This window comes from Peromyscus californicus, unplaced genomic scaffold (genome assembly GCF_007827085.1).
Source record: "Peromyscus californicus insignis strain IS unplaced genomic scaffold, ASM782708v3 Scaffold_17__1_contigs__length_78620276, whole genome shotgun sequence".
Lineage (NCBI taxonomy): Eukaryota > Metazoa > Chordata > Mammalia > Rodentia > Cricetidae > Peromyscus > Peromyscus californicus.
The window spans coordinates 70,481,720-70,501,214 of record NW_026294469.1 but is presented as its reverse complement, the minus strand read 5'-3'; the positions used below and the strand labels follow the sequence as shown (position 1 = coordinate 70,501,214).

At 44.7% G+C, this 19,495-nt stretch overlaps 1 long non-coding RNA gene across 1 annotated transcript; it reads right to left on the bottom strand.

The window, feature by feature from the left end:
* Positions 1-769: 769 nt before the first annotated feature.
* On the bottom strand, positions 770-8,261 carry LOC128113023 (uncharacterized). The gene is made up of 2 exons (XR_008219307.1): positions 7,791-8,261; positions 770-2,543 (listed from the first exon to the last, which is right to left on the bottom strand). It is a non-coding gene; the product is annotated as an uncharacterized LOC128113023 (long non-coding RNA).
* Positions 8,262-19,495: the final 11,234 nt, after the last annotated feature.

The window sequence follows — 19,495 nt, the reverse complement described above, 5'->3', positions numbered from 1 at the left end:
GTGTGTGTGTACACACAAGTACACACATACCAGGTTGAACACTTAGAGACGAGAGGACAACTTGTGGGAGTCAATCCTCTCCTTCACCATGCAGTCTCAGGGATTGGACTCAGGTCACCAGCCTTAGTGCCCAGAAGCTTTTCCCACGGAGATAACTCACTGGCCCAAGAACAGACTTGAAGATAGGCGGACAGTATTCATAGCAACTTACGCTGGCTCGGAAACTTTGTGAGAAAAGCTGAAAAGGAATGCTGTGACGGTTAGGCTTCACCGTCTACTCAGCTGGATTTAGAACCTCCTAGAAGACACACCTGGTTTCCAGAGAGGATTAGCCGAGGAGGGAAGACGTGCTAGGGAGCCATTCCACGTGCTGAGGCCTAAATTACAGGCCAGGGGGAAGAGGAGAACCAGCCAACAGCCCACTTCCCAGCTCTCTGCTTCCTGTTCCGCTGAGATGTGAGCATGCCTCTCCATGTTCCTCTCAAATTTAGAGCCAAAATCATTCCATTCTCCTTCAAACTGCTTGTTGTCAGGTGTTTGGTTGTAAGAATGGAAAAGAGACAGAGTCAGGTCCAACATCACGTTCAACACCACATTTGTGCACACGATTAGTATCTCTTCGCCAGGGCACTGCTAATTTGGAATATTACATGGGTCAAACTTCCATGAAAACAGACCCAACTTGTTCTACTATCACGGTGGTTGGGTTTCAAAGAGAAGCCTTTGGCCAAACATTTACCCTAAAATTAATTTCTATATTCTTTAAAGATACTTTATTTTGGTTTATTTCTTTAAAAAATTTTAATATTGTATTTACTGTCTCCATTTTCATTGCAAATATAGGCATCTGAGGCTGGAAATATAGTTCAGTGGTAGAATATCTGCCTACATGAGAAAGACCCTGGGTTCAATCTTTAGCATCACAATAAGTGAATTAGTGAGAAAACAAAAAGCAAGCATTGAATAATAACTATTATGATGTCCTGAAGAATTTATCGAGTTAAGTAAACTGGGTAGTATTCAGTAATATGATGGGAGTCTATTCAAGGTGTGCATATTACAATCGGTGTGTGTGTGTGTGTTTCTTTCCAGCATATTCAGGGAATCATCTTTCTAAGACTCTATCTCTTTGGATTTGGCCCACAATTATCCACACTATTCATTCACTCAAAGAGTAAGAACAGTGGATCTAGGTCACATGATGCAGAGGAAGGGAAGCGAGGTAAGATCTCAGTCCCACGGAAGGGTTGGGACTCCACTCTGAGAGGCGCATCTGTCCCCTGTCGTCTTTCTGGTGACACCAACATGACTCGGATCAGTCCTTTTACCCTTGGAAATGGCTGTTTCTGTGCTCAACTTCAGATAGAGCATACTCACACTCATAATTCATCTCAGGTCTGATCTCCTTGTTTGATATGATGACATCTTTTGTTTAATATAGAGCAATTAAGAAAAGGATAGCAACAATGCACATGTGAGAGCAGGCGGAGAGTCAGAAGACAAGCTATTGACCATGGAGGGAAGAACAGGCTGATTAGCAGACTGCAGGACCTCCAAACAGGGTGACAATTTACCAAGCAAAGGGACAGAGGACATGGAAGGACCAACATACATGCTGGAAAAGGGCAAGTAGGTTCGTTAACAGGAAGACAAGACTGAAGCATGAGATGCACAGAATTCTGACCTAAGAGATGATTTTCATTGTAACCTCTGAAGGTTTGTGGGGCGAATTCTTGCCTGGCCATGCCTTGAAAGAAAAGGAGATTTATCTCCACGATGCTCAAAAGATACTAGGACCAAGTGAAGTTGTTGATCCCATAACAAAGGGAGGGACCTTTTTGTTGTTGTTGTTTTTCGAGACAGAATTTCTCTGTGTAGCTTTGGCACCTTTTCCTGGCACTCACTCTACAGAGTACCCTGTAGGCACTCACTGGAACTCACAGAGATCCGCCTGTCTCTGCCTCAAGAGTGCTAGGATTAAAGGCATGTGCCACCACCGCCCAGCCTGAGGGAGGGCCTTTTGAAAAGCTCAGTGTGGTTGGTCACAGTTCCATGGAAAGAAAATAGTGCTGGGAAAATACTATGAAGAAACAATTTGCTTGGAGGTCAGTAAGGGAGGAAGAGCATGGGAGAGAAACAGAATCCAATGGAGGTTCCAGAGTGATGATGGAGGGGAAGTGAGAGACAGTGATGCCGGAAAAGGGAGTCGGGATACTGCAAAAGAGAGGGGAAGTGGGGTGGGGAAAGACTGTTGGAGGGGAAGGATAGAAAAGGAGGGGAGGAGAAGGGAGGAGAGGGAGGAGAGAGGGAGGGAGAGACCCCCAGATCCAGTCACTAAGACACCTAGTCGGTGTGCTCCAGAGGAGACGCTGCCCGCTTCTGAGGAAACATCCCATGTTCTGCAGCGAAAAATGGTTGCAGCTGGGCCTCAATTGCTTCTCCTGTGCTCGGAGGCCAGTTTAAATCTTCGCAGTGAATAATTGACCCGAAAAGAGGGAGAGCTGTCGATGGACGAACCGTGAAGCATGCCATTGGTCGGAGAACTAAAGACAAAGAGAAGAAAGCAGAAGCAGTCAGTTAAGTAGACCCCAAGGGTCCTGGCTGGCTTTTGCCAGCTCAACGCGCAAGCTCAAGTTATCCGGGAAGAGGAATCTCAACTGAGAAAACACCTGCGTCAGATTACCCGTAACCAAGTACGTGGAACATTTTTCTTGATTAAGGTTGATGTGGAAGCCCAGGGCACTGTCAGCAGGACCACTCAAGGGCAGGTGGTCCTGGGGTGTATAAGAAAGCATGCTGAGTAAGCCATGGAGAGCAAGCCATAGATGGCATTCCTTATGGATTTAGCTTCAGTTCCTGCCTCCAGTTTCTTGCCTTGAGTTCCTACCCTGACTTCCCTCAGCGATGGAGAATCATCAGCTGAAATCAACCCTCCCCCCCCCCCCCCAAACACACACATTGCTTTTGGTCACAGTGTTTTATCACAGCAATAGAAACCCTAATTGAGACAGCAGGGAAAAAAAAGGGGGCAAGTATAGAACCTGGTGTGGGGGGAGGGGAGAAGGGAGGGGGAGGGACTGATGCTGATCTGCTGATCAGTTGAAAGCGGGAAGGCTGGGGACAAGGATGTTTAGCTGACCTTGTAGTTCCTGGGAATCTTTGGGAGGGAATTTTAGAAAAAGAACAAAAAGGCCAATCTATGTAGAGAGAACTCAAGGGATCCTGGCTGGGAGTGTTAACAGAAATCCTCTGTTTTGTTTAAAAGAATAATGTGTTAGAAGAAGGAGCATGATTGGCCAGTAGTAACAACCAGGAGGCAAGGAAATTTTTTCTGTACTTTTCTCACAGCCTTGAAGATATGGAGCTTGAAAGTGGGTACCAAGTGAAACGTGAAGCGCTGTGGGTGGAGACGAGACTCTGACAGACAGCGTAGGGAGCATAAGGAGAAGCCACACTAGGTTAGGTGTTGATGAACTTGTTCCCTGGGGAATAAAGGTAGTCATTATTGCAATGTCCCATGGCAGTACCTCTGAGAGCTGGGAGGAGGAGAAGGTGTTCCACTCATTCCTATGGAGTGAAGAGCTACTATGTACCACGTGGGAGCCTTAGCTCTGGAAAACTGCGCTTGCCTCTTGGAGTATTTTACAGAGGCAAATTGAAGGAGTGTAGTGCATGGTAACAGAGGCAGTGGACTGCTCGGCACATTGTGACTGGGGTCCAGAAAGAGGAGTAGGTAGTTTGTCTGGGACGTTGATTGAGAATATGGGACAGAAGTCGAGTGGCCCTGAGTCTTGGACTTTATCTATGATATCAACTGAGTAGTTGGTTACAGCATCTGATTGGTGAGGAACCTATTACTTGCATCAGGTACTTTTGGGCTTATGGAGCACTTCTATATCCTTTATCTCAGAAAGTCAAATGTAAATATAAAGAGGCTAATGGGCTGGAGAAGTTGCTATATTAGATAATTTGAAACCACAGTGAAAACAGTCCATTCATAAGAAGTCAATTAAAGGGGCTTTGTTGGAGCCCAGTAGAGACTGGTGGGTCCCATTAGGACCCCTCATATGGACCAGGCAAGATGAGGGTCTTGGGGCCTCACTGCCCAGGGTCTTTCTGACTACCAGCCTCCATGCTTTCTGAACTGTGACTTGGGGTAGGCACAGACCACAGTGTCACTGAGTCTCCTCAGAGCTCAGTGTGGCTGTGTGAAACCAGGAGGAAGGACCACCCCAGGTTCAGCAGCATGGCTGAGCAAACAGGTAAGGTGGCAGGGCCATTGCCAAAGACCTCCCTACTTTGGGGATGTTCAGAGTGTGACAGCAGGACATAGCCCTCTGACAGCATTCATTGATCACTGCAACCATAAGCTGTCCTCAGCTCAGAGTCATGAAGGAGCGGGTGGGACATGAACCAGCTTTCCTGTCTGGATGGTGAAGTCAAGTCACCAGGAGCATCTAATGCACAGGAAGGCTCTCGGCTGGCCGGTCTAGGGACAGCTGAGCAATGTAAAGGACTGGAAGAGGGTGTGTGTGTATTTGGTGAGAATTCAAACAAGCACCTAACAGTAGTATGATTAACCTGAAAGGAATCAGAGTCCAAAATGGCTAAGATGTCTAGTTCAGTCTCTCAGCTGTGGTCTGAAGAAAGAGGCATCTTCATCGTTTCAGACAGTAAGCATGCTGGAAGGGCAGCCAAGAACAGTCGTGAAGGTTTTAGAACACCCACTGTTACTTCCAAAGGGAAACAACTTGAATCTGGAGAAACACATGCATCAGTTGTAGGGTTTTCCCAACAGACTTGGATCTGCTGACTGCACTGTGGTACTTCAAGAATGAAGACATTTTTATTCAAACGCATAATCCTCAGTCCTCAGCACTTGGTACTTGCATGCCCCCAGTGCATTATCTTCTCCCCCCCTCCCTGCGCCCCGTGTGTCTAAGACCCAAAGGCAGAAATATCTCCTCTCAGTTACTCTTCCTCTGGATTCTGGAGAGCAGGAATTTGGTCATTTTTCCATAATTTTCCATTAATGATATTGTTTTATCAGATTAAGTTGTACGTGAAAATGTAATGGCTACTAAAGACTTTGGAGCTCACAACTATGCACATTTTATAATATAAAACAAAAGGTCAGAAGCAGACAGAGAACCCATCTTTTCTTGACTGAGAGTGTTCCAAGGGGGCATGGCAGTCACCCACAGTGCATCCCTTGGGCATCTGGACTCCAGAGCCTAGGCCACTACACATTTTTGTTTGTTTGTTTGTTTTTGTTTTTTGTTTTGTTTTGTTTTAATGTTTTTTTTTTAAACTAAACTTGAGCTTGTGTGAACATGTACAGGACACCCACCAAACAGTTTTTACTATGACCTCTGCTCAGGCCTGGTGGAACTTACCCCTTTAAGGACATGACTCCTCCCCCTTGATCACAGGAATATCAAATAGAATATACACCAACCTAGAGACAGCACAAGGCGGCACTCCCACGACACTGTAGGTGGAATAATAAATAATGGGTTTGGCATTGGCAGCTTCAGCAGCTGCGGGGTGAGGCACTTGGCTTTCTGTTAAGTAGAGGCAGGGGTGTAAAAATAGACATTGGCATTTCTTGGAAGCTGAGGCATGTTGAAGTTTCACCAATTTAGAAGGTTCACTAAATGCTATCAGTTAAAATTCCTGCCTCACTGTTGAATAAATTATTCACAATACTGCACAGGAGAGCAGGGCTTTACAAAATGTTTGTGGTGGGCAAATGTTGGAAATTGTAGTGTTCAAACTGATAAAGATTTTTAGAAAGAGTTTCACTTTGTGAGTGCTGAGGAAATAGTCACTCTGGTTCCATCACCAACCATCTTACGCAGAGAATGTCACTATTCTAAAAATGTATCCTTCCCTTGATGCACTTGCTAGCATTTTTTTTTTTACCACAACCTCTTTTAGTATATACTCTAAAATTAAAAAAAATATTAAGTAATTAAAAGGGGTAGTGCCACACAGACACAATTATGCAAATAGCTACACATGAATGAGTAAACAAAACCATGGGTATCACTACATAAGTAAGTGAACATTCATCAACATTAATTACTTTTTAAAGCCCTCAAATTCTACTGAATATTAAAGTTGCTAATTTTTACTCCTTCCAAACTCTCCTTCTGAATCCAGGTGGCACTGTTTTATCTATCTATCTATCTATCTATCTATCTATCTATCTATCTATCTATCTATCTATCTATCTATCTGTGTATCTATCTATCTATCTATCTATCTATCTATCTATCTATCTATGTATCTGTGTATCTATCTATCTATCTATCTATCTATCTATCTAACTATCTATCTATCTATCTATCTATCTATCTATCTATCTATCTATCTATCTAAGGCTGTTGGCTGTGTTTGCTTGATGTGTGTGACTCTTGACTTAAACGGAGTCCCCTGGATCTCTCTGTTCTGCCGTGAGCTCTGTGACACTTTCACACCCCTTCACCAACAGTAAGTTGTCTCTCAAGAATGTGACGTGCTTCTACCCCTTAAGCTGAAATGGTATAAGGTATTTGTTGATCTCTGAAAACTGAGTACTGTAATTCCCTTCCTCTCCCATCCCAGTGTCCCTATAGCTTCAGGAAAGTTTCTGTTAGGGGAGCTTGGGTGGAAGAGCACATTTCAGAGTGGCACGGCTGTCCTTAGAGACTGATGAAGACTCCCTGTTACAAAGCTTCTCCATCCTGGCTGCTTACGATGGGTCTAAACATCATCCCTGAAGCCCCTCAGTGAAGACTCCTCAAGCTCACAAACATCCCTCCCTCACTCACAGCAAGTTAATTTACCTGGTAGGGTCATTCCCCCACCCCCACCCACCTGCATGCACATCCCACCACCAAACCCCGAAATTAAAATAATATCATGGGTGACTCCAACCCACAGGGGAAGGAATGGGCAGAATGCAGGGCCTAACACCTAAGAGGCTGGGAGCCTTTGGTATACCATGTTGTTAACCCTTTTCTGTTGCAGAAAAATCCGCACTACACTGACGTTCTGGCTGGTGGGCAACCTCTGAGAATGAGGATGCTTTCTAATGATTATGATATCCAATAGCCCACAGCAAAGTTAAACACACCGTAATTGAAAAGACTCCAGCATGCTTAGGTTAAAATGAGCAAGGTCCGTAGTTGTGTGAACTCATGGTCAAACGCATTATTGGTATTCTGTAAATTTTAAGAATAGTTTCAAAGCTATGGTTACACATCCACATGCACCTCACATAAAACAGTTTTAATACATTATCATCAGTTTAAAGTCTTAAAAACAGTATTTTTAAGAGAAAATTAAGTATACTTAGGTTGGGAAAAGTTGGTTACACATAATGTTTATGATATTGCATTGGTTTCATCTATAATTGCATATCTATTTTTCATAAGTAGCTACAATAAAATAAAATATATGTTAACAAATGTGCATATACGTTTTTATTTTTCTAGTAGTAGTTTATTCATAAATAATTTTAAAAAAAGGTTTCCACTAATCCAAGTCATTGATGATTAAAATACTAGCTTTTGGCTTTAAAAAAACCCATGCACTTCGCTTAAATTAAATATTCAACGAATAATGACTTTAGCTGTAAAAATTTAATACTTCTATCCTGGGACGAATTTAAAATGTGTTTCGGTATTTCAGACGGCCAGTGCAGGTTGCCTTTCCTTTGCGAATCTTTACTAGGGTTCAGCGCTGTGAGGGTGAGGGTGTGGGTGTGAGGAGCGCAATGGTTTCAGCCGCAGAAGGGGCCATACCTCTGCTTCTGCTTCTGGAATTCTGGCTCGCGGCAGTGCGTGATTGGGGACCCAGAGAAGGGTTCCCGAGCGCCAGCATCCCTCGGTAGCTGCTTTCAGTGCTAATTAAGGATGCGGTTGCTATTGTTATCTTCACTCACAGCTTCGACACAGGTTTCTGCCTGAAGCGGCCAAGGGGTCGGGTTCTGAATGTTGAATTCCCCCCCCAAATCGGTTTCAGTGCCGTTTTAGCAACAACCGTGCATTGGAGATTTTTTCAGCCTACTGTGTTCGCTCAGGACAACGCTGGCGTGGTCCGGACTCTCACAGCCAGGCCTGCGGAAGGCGATGCTCTCGGGCCGCTCAGCACTCAGTCTGCATTCTCAGGATGCGCTGTGGTGGCCAAGGACGGTGGTGCACACACAAGCCGGCATGCGGTGGTTTCTGCCTTTTAGAACCTCTGGTTTCTGTGAGAAATCCGACCTGCCTGGAGGGCAGCCGGAACCTCCTGTTAGGATTTCTACCACGAGGTGGCAGCATTGCTCCGAAATGTGCAGCTGGCATGCGGGGAGTGTGGCCAGGTGTCCAAGTGTGTTTCTAGGGTGATGACTTCAGAATCCGAGCGCGGAACGCGTGGCCCACTACAGAGCAAGCACGATTTTAAGTATGATCCTCCTTAGGAGCCCTGTCGCTAGTTAACAATGTAGGTATGAATCACCAGCTACAAAAATCCAGGAAAATTACAGTTGTACAATATTCGCCTAAAATCCCATATTAACCTTGATGTTCCAGATAGCCCAGTAGCCGCTGGAACAGAGCAAATAGGATGACACCGTCTTCATGATTTGGTTCACTGATCTCCCAGGTAGTGTGAGTGTCGTGAGTTTCTGCAGCTGTGGTTTTGAAACCCCCAATCTGGATTTTGCTGTTTTACAGGAATAGTATATATTGCTTGAAAAAATAGTCGCAGGCAAAAAAAAAAAAAAAAAAAAAAAAAAAAAGAAAAAGACAATTCAGGTTCATAAAAATCTATGGATATACCTTCTACAAATAAAAGAATTAGAGGTATGTTTGCGTGCGGGGGTTGGGGGGGACTGGTCCGAGGTAAAGCTCTTTCCTTACTGAAATACACATATTAGATGTTTGCTTCATTGAGTAGCATACATGCTTCAGACACAAGTGTGAGAAAGATCATGTAGTCACACTATGCTCCCCAGTGCCTTATTAATCTAAGATATTTTGACTCTGAAAATTCACTTCCAAGTTTCAATTTTCAATTGACACCCAGGCATTTATTTGAAACCCCAAAGTTGCTCAGTATCAATAGCAAAATCTAAGTGCCCAGATTTTTTTTTTTCACCTAAAGAGATCTCAGAAGATGATGAGGCAGTGGCCTAGGAGTCATGCCAGCAGGGGACAAAGGACCTTTTGTTTCAAGACAGGGACCTGCCCTGCCCAGGTGCATGTGGGGAAGGTGGTGGCAACTGGTGGGCAGCTCCTTGGGGACTCTACCTGCGACAGGTGCTTCACTTTTCCTGTCCTTTCTGCACACACAGGCATACCTGCCAGTTGATTAATAAAAGGAGACCAAAGACAGAAACCAACTAGTCTCTCAAGCGATGCTTTGCTTGGCGCCACCTGAAGTCTAGGCAAAGGCTCACCCCCCAGTTCTGCTCTCTTGAACATCTTTGTCACTGAGGCAGTGACCAGTGACCTCTTCTTAAATGATTCTCAGCATTGGGCTTGCTGTTGCATAAAAGGCAGTGTTGGGCACCATTGTTTGATCAGATAAAATTGCAAGGGAATAAGGTTGGAAAATTCACAATAAATTGTGGTTCTGTAGAGTGTTTCCATGTTTTATATAGCAATGATCCACAGTATAAAGATGATCTGAAGAAAATTTTTAAATAATTTGAATCAGTTTCTGCTATTAAGAAATACTTTTAGAGCCATGGATGGAGTTCAGTTATAGAGCACTTGTCTAGAATATATAAAGCCCTGGGTTTGAGCCTCAGAACTAGCAACAGAGCAATAAAACAGAGAGAGAGAGAGAGAGAGAGAGAGAGAGAGAGAGAGAGAGAGAGAGAGAGAGAGAGAGAGAGAAAGAGAGAGACGCTCAAATCATAGATCCATTTACTGGGATTCAGTGGAGAACTGCAATACTGATGGTAACTTAAGATGGATTCTTCACATCTGCCTGACGAAGTTGACTCTAACACTGGGTCCATAGCAGTATGCACAGGAATCTGAGCGAAGGTGGAAGCCAGCATGACTTTGTATGTTTTTCTCTACCTGATCCAAGCCTGGCCCACACCAAAGCACTCATAAACACACTTGAAGTCTCAGCACTTGGGAGCGGGGAGACGGGAGGATCAGGAGTTCAAGGTCAATCATTTAAGGCTGCAGAACAACTTTGAGGCCAACCCTGGGTTACTGGAGACATTGTCATTAAAGACCAGGACAGAAAAAAAGGGGAAGGGGAGGGGTAGGAGGGGAGGGGAAATAAAATTCCTGACCTTATAAGCTATGCATTTGGGCCAGAGGTGGCCCCGGGCTGAGCATTCTCATGGAGCTTCAGGATTTGCGTACCTGGTCAGGATGACTCTATACTGGGTGTTCTTATGGAGGAAAACGTTGCTTGGAGTCCTTTTGTTCATGTTTCTACCACTCTCTGCTTCCCCATCTTTGATTGCCACATAAGTATTCGTCAGTTTTTATACAAAGAAAAAAACGGGCAAGAGATCATATTTATGTATTGAGAATATTAAACTTAATATACTGCATGCAAAACCCATTACAGACACATGAATTCGATTAGAGTTATGAGGACTACCCCCCCCCCCCCATAAACATACTGGTTCATAATTAAATGGGAGAAGTGGCTTTTTGAGTTTATATTTGTACATATATACATATATATATACATATATATGTCCATATGTGCAATATATCATGTACATACATTGCATACATTATGTGCAATATGCACACATCATATATATGGTGCACTGATAATCTAAATAAGAAGAAGAACAGTAACCTGAGACATGGAATATTTGGAGAAAGACCCTGGAAGTTAATTTGATTCATGTGTTCACTGAGCCTGTCTTGCACATCTACTCTTTTCAGGTCTTTGTGTAAGAAGTTAAGGATAAAATATAAAGTAAAAATGGTCCCTGGATGCTTGAAGCACAGGCTTAGATAAACAATACCCAAATCATTATACAAATAATGCTAAGATTATGGTTTTGATCTGCACTAAACCTACCAAATCATAGCATATCAGAGATGAAAACAGCTAAACTTTCTTTCTCTGCTGTTGGCTAGTTCTCTGTTGTTTGGTTGCTGTTTTGTGTGTTTGCACAGAGTCTTACTCTCCAGCCTGTGCTGACCCGTGACTAGTCACTATGTGGCCCACATCGACCTGGAGCACTAGAAATTCTCCTTCCTCGGTTTCTCAAGTTTTGGGAGTACAGGAGTGAGATGAATATCTGGCTGTCAATTATCTTTCTGAATGATTTCTTCTAAAATTTCACGGGGATGTCCTGGAATGAGCCCAGGGTAAAGGCAGGCATACTTGAGAAGCCGCAGCACGGTCTGATTCTGCAAACAACATGGGGTCAGGATTAGATTCCAGTGTTCTAGTCTATAAAGCTAATATCTCAACTTACCAAATGTTGGGGGAGTAGAGAATAACAGGCAGTACTCTTTTATCTGGGTGTCTGACATTTTCTTGTAAAGATCACTTATCTAGAGGCTGGCGAGGTGGCTCAGATGGTAAAGGTGCTTGCTGCCAAACTTGAGGACCTGAGTTCAATTCCTGGAACCTTCAATGTGGAAGTAACGAACCAACTCCAAAACTTGTTTCCTGACCTCTACATGTGCATTGTGGCACATACATATTCACACGCATACACACATCATGCACACCCAAAATAAATAAACATAATAATGATATTTTTAAAAGACTGTAAAAAATGATCTCTTCTATAGAAAATAAGCAATCGCGTTTTTTATTGAGTCTACACACACTCTTTCCTGTTGCCTGATTCAACCCTTTTCTTTCCATTTTGTCTTTTACTTTCTTCCTTTCCATCTGTGTTGACCAGAGTGATGATGCTGCACAGAGGTGGGGTACTCAGAGACACAATCTTACAGGGTACTTAGCATTAAAATCATGCTGTCCCAAGTTCTGAGTGATTTTCGTCTTCCTTGACATTCCAAGCTCTCTTTTGAGGGTGATTTTTTTTGGTGCCCGCATTGTTCCTCATGTCCAGTTCCTTAATTGCATGACCATCAGGAAGGTGATATACAGTATATTTAAAGATCTCGCCTTGCTGTAAATCTCAGGTCTAGTGACGTGGTTTATAAGGCAAATTACAATCTGATTGGACCCCTTTAAAGCAATTAAGATTGCTCTTTTTGTTGACTCTTTTGGCCACAGTAGGCAATTATTAAAAGAAAAAAAACTATACAGACATTACTTTTGATTAGATAAAAGTAAAGAATGATGAAATAAAGGATCTTTAAGATGAACCAACCACATCTCTTTCTATGATGCAGCATGGGAACTAAAGAGCCCATCGGTGAGTCCTGTTCTATGCATCTTGCACTCTACAAATAATAGGGAGGAAAATTAAAGAGTGTCCTGCCCTTGACAGAGTGTGGTTTCCTGGGGCTGAGCAATCTCTCCCCGTCTACTCCAGTCAGCCTGGCTATTTTACAGCCCACATCCATCTGTGTTTTTTCCCCCATCACCCAGCCTCCCTGTTACTTCATGCTAGATAATACTGATTTTTCCTGAAGTCTCCGATCTCAAAAGCAACTTTTCGGCCCCTGCAACCGCTGGGATTTGTTCTTGTCCAGATGACACTCTGCGGGCGAGAGATCATCACAGAATGGGTGTGGCGCTTAGCGCTGCTGACAATTGCTGCAGGTGATCCTTGCATTTAGCTGTTGGACTAATGCAAAGAACCCACCCATTTCTTCCAGCTCTCTCTGTCACAGTTCCCCCAGCCAGCATGACTTTCCTGGTGTGTGGCCAACACAACCCCTCAAGTCCAGGCTCCTCTCAGATGCACCCTAGGTCCTTGCTGCCTGCATTGTCCTGAACTCTTTTCCTACACTTTGGCCTTTCTGGGCTATGCATATTTTAAAGGCCCCTACAGTTCCATTGTTAGTTTATGTCATTTCGGGGTGGGGGGTGGGGGGAGCGCTTCCCTCTGTGCTGCTACCTACCTGGAAAAGCATCGGTTTTATGAATTTCCCATTGCCCAATTTTGAGACAGATTAATTTCATTTAAAAAAATGTTTACTACTTCTTGAAAAATTATGAGTCATACACAATTTTTGTTGATGGGTCTTTTAAAACCAACTTATTCACTTTGGCAGACAGAATTTATCAAGGAGGTTTTGCAGTAGCTTTCAGTATTCTGGGAATTATAACAGGAAAGTTGGTATTTTTCTTATTCTGCTATATTCAGTAGGAAGAGGAAAGGAAGGGGACAGGACTCAGACAAACTGAGACAGTAATATTTTGATTCATTCCTGTAAAGAGTCTGGGTAGAAAAGAAGCAAATAATGTGAACTAAGTCTGCGATGTAAAAGCTCCCGTCCTCTCTAATTCATTAGTAATAGGTTTTAAATTTTCTTGATTTTTGTTAATTTTCCATTTCAACTCAAAATGAAAAATTCAATGATAATTGACCAGCTCAGTAAACAATGGATGTGGGATTTCAGAGGGTTGATCAATACAGAGGGTCCTCTCCATCAGTTTTCCTGGAACCCAGGCAGAATAACTAATGCAATTAGATATTGACGGGATGTCACACGCTTTTTATGATGGGCAAGGACGCCCAGTGCCTACAGTTTTTTTTGTTTCAATGTGTGTGCGTGTGCTCATAGGACATGCTCAGGATCTGGAGAAATGAGATCCAGCTGGCTCTGCCTAGCTTAGAATCAACAGTTTTCTCAGTCCACTATTCATATTTCCTTTCTCCCTTTCTATTTGCCTTTTGTTTCTGTTTATTGAAGTAGGGTCTCACTATGAAGTTCAGTCTGACCTCAGACTCAAAATCCTCCTGCCTCGGGGTCTCAGTGCTGAGATTATATAGGGCTCCATTACTGTACATCCCACGTTTCTAAGCATTTTGAATTGTGTGCCTATTTTTCATGAGGGCGTTTTGGCACCTGTTATGGGCACAGAGCCTGTGTGGCACCCCAAGAGGTACAGGTTTATGGAAGCATGCTTGAGTCTGTACCATTAACAGGCATGATCTCAAACCTACCTGGTCTCCTGTGGGCATCCTGAGTGGCTCAGCCCTTTGTCATGTAACACAGACCTCACACCACAGACCCTAGAAGCTTCTTCAGCTGTACACCAGGTTCTGACAGCAGACATCAAAGCAATAATTGGGAATTTTGAGCTTTGCTGAAGGCACCTGTCAATACTCTGTGAATCTTGATTGAACGAGGCACCACAGCTCTGTGTTGCAGATCGGCCTCCCCTGCCCTGTGGGAGAGAGTAGCATCTCCACAGGGGCAGTCTCCCAGCCTGTGTGATGACACTCAGGTTTAGGGCTTTTCAAAGCATGAACCAGTCCCTTGTCATAATCAGTGTAAGAACACTGATCCTTATTAAGGTAAATTTGTGTCCACTAAAGAACATAAAGGGGTCTGGGAACCAGCAATGCTTTAACTCACTATAAAAATGAACACGTGTATTTTCTATTTTAAAATTTTAGTATTCAGGAGCTGAAGATCCGGTTCAATGCTAGAGTGTGAGCCTAGGTGTGTAAGACCCTGTCCTGAAACACCAGCATTGCTCAAAATAAATTAACAAGTAAGGTGCCGGGCCTTTTTAAATGTAGTGTTCAGAATGACTGCAGAAAGTTGTTTCAGTTGTCACAGACTGTGCTCACATGACACCCAGAGGGGTTTGTGATGGTCCTGCCTTATCAGATGCTGCTCACTTCCATGCTGCTTTCCATGCCTGCGTGAAGAAAGAACAGTGTGGCTTTCAAGGATGCTCTGCACCGAGCAGATGCCCATGCACTTATCTTCAAAACCTGCCAAAGCCAAAATTTCGACACCAAGGTCACATTTCATGGCCTCCATAGTGTTCATCAAAGTGCGTATTTTTAACAACTTCTCACTCCATCTTGGAAGTAGGCCGCATACAGGAGAGACTGACTGTGGGCAGGCTGGGCATCTCTGGATTCAAGGTACCAAGAACAGAGAACCCTGTAGGCAGTGGCCATCAGTGACCTTGGGGATGGGGAACACATGATGGGCTGATACTAGGAAAGGTGACAGATGATCCTTCTGGGCCACACCCCTACATCCAGCAAAGTATGCAGCAAGCAGCAGCCACTGAGACAGTTATCATGGCAGCATGCACAGTGCTTTAAACCAGGGTGACACAAGGCTTGAGGCTGCCTTGCCAAAGCCGGTCTGGTGCTTTTGGTCTTCTTTTGTTGGCTGTGTCCTTCTGTTCTCAGTGGCTTCAGTTCATTCAGGATTTCCTCATACCGTCAGCACAGCTACTGGAAAAGCATTCGGGATCCTTCCTTGGCACTCCGGCCCACTGCCTTTGAGCTAAGGGCTGGGTTCCAGGTGCTTGTGACTCCTGGAGGCTCACAGCACACGAGAGATGGGTCTGGTCAGCAGGTGGAGTGACAGGTGGGCAAACTCCAGCTGTTCCCACTTCTTCAGTTAAGCTAACTTTGCGCGTGCTCAAACGGTCTCCACTGCACTGTTACCTCGCTGTTGGAGCCTCATGCGGTGCCCATGGGCTTTCTTTACCATAACAGCACTCTCATCAACCCTCTCCTGCAGAGCCCACTGAAATGATGGGATGGCTTTACCTCACCCCCACTCAGCACTACTTATATCTAGACCAGTGGCTACTGTGGCACTCCACAGCTCCCCTCAACTCATTGCATGCTCCAAAGGGCACTACAGTGGAAATAATTGGTGTAGACCCTGTGAACAGCCAGCATGCAGAGACTGTCCTTGACAGGAAATGCCAGCCCCATCATGTTACTTCTCCATATGGATTTGACCCCAGGCATGTCTTTGTATGTTTGAACAGAAAGGACTCAGCTCCTTAACTTATGATCATTCATTTAAAAAAACAAAAACAAAAACAAAACAAAAACAACTGTGCTGACCGAGCACCGATAATATGGGTTTCAAAATTGGGCCATACTTTATACGTACATGCGGAGTTTCTATGCAGAGAACAGGCTCATGAATTCAATGTTTGTGGTTTGGGTGAGGTATCTCGTGGTGTCATTCATGTTCGATGGGGGAAGTATCTTGCTGGTTATGGTAGTGGAAAGATTTCTCCCCTCTTCAGAACAATGGGGAGAAGCCACTGTCAGTGAGCAGACAGAATCAACATTATTTTTATCCCTTAGTCATGGTGGCCACATGCCAGGGCCAATTCCACTTTCAGAACCACTCTGACGAGTCGCCATCTTCCTCCCTGTCCTGCTAACTGGCTCTGGCCACCTGAGGGTCTGGACCATGGGTCTAAACCCAGATGGTCAGTTTCTGTTGAGCCCATTATTATTAGTTGTTGCTTTGAATTTTTTGAGACAAAGCCTCGTGTAGGCTGGGCTCACATTTGGTCTGAGGCTGAGGATGACCTTCTGCTCCTGATTTTCCTGCCTTTATCACCCAAGTATTGGAATTTGAGGTCCCCAAGCCCCTACTGCATCCAACTTAAAGTTCATTCTTTTATACTCGAATTAGTAAATGATTTGGACAAGTATCGTTTGTTCTTTTTTCTTTCTCTTTTTAAAATTTGCTTCTTAAACACCGAGACTTTAGGTTTCAATGGACTCTTGAGACTTCTTCTGCCTGCTTGTGCTCTGTGGCCAACAGTGGAGAATACAACCCCATGGCAGCCATTCAGGTGCTCATGGATGGAAATCTCTTTAGGAACAAATAGTAAGAACGAGGAACCTGGGATCTTCTTAGGCAAACAGTGAGCACATTGCTGGCTATTCTCAGCTCAGTCCTCTCCTGAAGTGGAGTGGCAGAGCCCCACCCACTTCCCCGGGGGACTAACAGTTGCTGGCCTCCAGGCTCTGCAACACTGTGAAGGTGCTGACGCCCATGGGCCACATCAGAGCCGCTCCCCCAGCTGCACCGCCCACCCAGGTTCTCAAGAGTCACTCAGTGGCTCCTTTTCTGAGGCAGTGGGTGCTTTTTCTCAGTGTTTTTCTGTCTCTGGGTAGAAGCAGGAGTGAAAAACATGGTGACCCGTATTCTGGGTCATTTATTCTGACAGAAACTTCTGGTGCTCTGCACGAAGAGGAGACAATAGCTCTGTGGTACCCAAACCCACCAGCTAGGTCCATTTCCCCTTCTGCTAACATTTGTTTCCACTTGAAATTCTTTTCATTGATGCCTTTGTAAAATAATTGCTCTGGACCATTTTATCTTCCTTTGATAGCTTGAGATTTCCTAATATTTTAGTGATATAAAATTAAATATAAATACTTGGGCTATCGTTCAGATTTAGTGCAAGATGCAGATACTTATAGATATATAGCATAAATAATCAAAAAAGTAATACAACCAATAGATATGTATACTCTGGTATTTATAGTGGAGAAAAGGTTCAGACAAAGTAAATTTTATGCATTCAGACAAATACACAGCCTTGCTGTTCCCTGTGCTCCAGGTTCAGCCTACAGTGCTGTTTTGGGTAGTATTTCAAACTTCTTTTTGGAGCAGGATTTAGATGGCTTGCATGTTGACTTCAGTCAGCCCAGGTCTAGACAGTGCCCCCCAGACAACCACAACCTGGATTCCACAACTCACTGGAGAAGGGCCTGAATGTGTTCATCCAAGCCTTCTGAGTCAGAAGGAAGTATTTCTCCTCCGAGAAAGCACAGCTCTGGGTAGCTGTGAGCTGCCGCTCAGGACTGGACAGTGCAAGCAGGCTCTGAGGGAGGCTCCGGGAATCCGGAGCTCCTTAAACTGAAGTCTGTGCCCCTGAGCATTGTGCCAGCTTGTGTTCACGTCTCAGTGTGGCTGGACAAGTGTCCCTAACTGTGACCTGCTGGCACCGTCCTTCCATGGCTGTTCCCTTGTCTGTCCCTCCCACGCTGCATGTATTTCATTCACTCTGACTTGCAGTGCTGCAGGTCTGTTTTAGGGACTCAGAGGAGATGACGACACACAACTCAGCAAGTTCAGGGACAATAATCAGAGAGAAGCCAAAGACAGACACCTTTCCCATCTCGAAACTGCACGAAAGATATGATTGTGTCTAAGAGGAAAATTGGGAATTCCTCACCTAAAGAAGGAGGTGCTGGGGGTGGGGGTGGGCATGGAAACTGGGATGTAGCCCTTCACACAACGCAGGTCAAGTGTATGGAAGTGAGAAGAGCATGGCACCGTGGGAGTGGAGAGAGGGCACAGTGCCCTGACTCTGAAAGGAAGGCTGAGACCGGGAGAAGCAAGGCTGGTGTGAGGGAGTCTGGTGACCTGGGGGTGTCTCTGGGATGTGGGCGCACACCTGGGAGAGCTGGCAATGTTTCAGAACAACAGAGAAGAGGATGACCATGCTATACCCAGGACAACTCACTTGAGCAGCAGAGGTGAGAGGTCCGCAGGCTGGCAGGGGCTCGTTTTAGGAATCCCTGTGGTGGTTACCAGTGTTGGCCAACTTGACTGAATTTAAGAAAGGCCTATGGCATTAGTGAAACCAACTTCTGGGTGTAGCAGGAAGTTTCTCCAGTCCTGCCCAGCCCAGCAGTCGGGACAAATCTCTCCCACCTGCGTCCTACAGCGCTTGGTCCCACATAAACACACAGAGGCTTATATTATTTACAAACTGTATGGTCTATGGGTAGACTTCTTGCTAGCTAACTCTTAAAACTTAACTCAAATCCATTTCTATTAATCCATATGTTGCCACGTGGCTGGTGGGTCTGCTGACATGTGGCTCCTTCGGTGGTGGCTGGCGTCTCCCTTCCTTTCCTTTCTCCTTTTTCTCTATCTCTCTTGGATTTTCCCACCTGGCTCCATCCTGCCCTGTCATAGGCCACTGCAGCTTTATTTATCAAGCAATCAGAACAACACATATTAACACAGAAAGACATCCCACAGCATCTGGGCATGTTTATGAGGATGTTTCTAGTTAGAACTAACTGAGGAGGGAAAATCCACTCTGAAGTAGATGGTATCATCACATGTGTTCAGGTTACAAACTGAATAATGGGGGCAAAGGGTTAAAAACCAGATGTATGCCAGAATTCATCTCTCTCTGGTTCCTGCAAGCTGACTCATGCCCCGGCCCCGCCAAGCTTTCCCTGCAGCAATGGACTAACGCTCTCTAACTGTAAGCCCAAATAAACCCATCTTCAGTCTGTCCGTGTAAGTTCACAGCAATGAGAAAAGTGTCCAGTACAAGCCCTGAGTTGACCATGGCTCAGACTGGTGAGGTGTCCTAGAGAGTGGGAGAAAAGGACACATGGCTCAGGAATAACAGCAGAAGCAGTTTGCTGTCCCTTGCGTGTCGAGGGGAGCACCCCAGGGAATGTTCAGGTTTAAGGGCACTAGCAGACTGTGGAAGGCAAACCTGGAAGAAAAGAAGAAGAAATATTCAGAGGCTATAGAAATCATGTTAGATTTGAATGTGTCCAGCTTGAACTTGTACAGTGTGCAAGTGCTCACAGCCGACCTTGAGCATGGACAAGTGACCTTCA